A 603-nucleotide genomic window follows, 5' to 3' on the forward strand; every position below is an offset into this window, starting at 1 on the left:
CTTGCTTGAAGGACGTCCCAGGAGGTCTTCCTCACTAGGATTTTCGTCCTCCTCCTCCCTTGTGCATTCAGCCACATTGATCATATCAATGGCCTTGCACTCTCCTTTTGGATTCTCTTCTGTATTGCTTGGGAGAATACTGGAAGAAGTTTCAATGACTTTCTTACTCAGCTGGCCCACTTGTGCCTCCAGATTTCTGATGGAGGATCTTGTTTCATTCATGAAACTGAAAGTGGCCTTTGACAGATCAGAGACTACATTGGCTAAATTAGAAGTGTTTTGTTCAGAATTCTCTGTCTGTTGCTGAGGAGATGATGGATATGGCTTGCTATTACTCAGCCTATTGCGTCCACCATTGTTAAAGCCTTGTTGAGGCTTTTGTTGATCCTTCCATGAGAAATTTGGATGATTTCTCCATGATGAGTTATAGGTGTTTCCATAAGGTTCACCCATGTAATTAACCTCTGCCATGGCAGGGTTCTCAGGATCATAAGCTTCTTCAGAAGCCGCCTCTTTAGTACTGTTGGATGCATGTTGCCATCCATTCAGACTTTGAGAAATCATGTTGACCTGCTGAGTCAACACTTTGTTCTGAGCCAATAT

The sequence above is a fragment of the Arachis duranensis genome, chromosome 5 (assembly GCF_000817695.3).
Source record: "Arachis duranensis cultivar V14167 chromosome 5, aradu.V14167.gnm2.J7QH, whole genome shotgun sequence".
NCBI lineage: Eukaryota > Viridiplantae > Streptophyta > Magnoliopsida > Fabales > Fabaceae > Arachis > Arachis duranensis.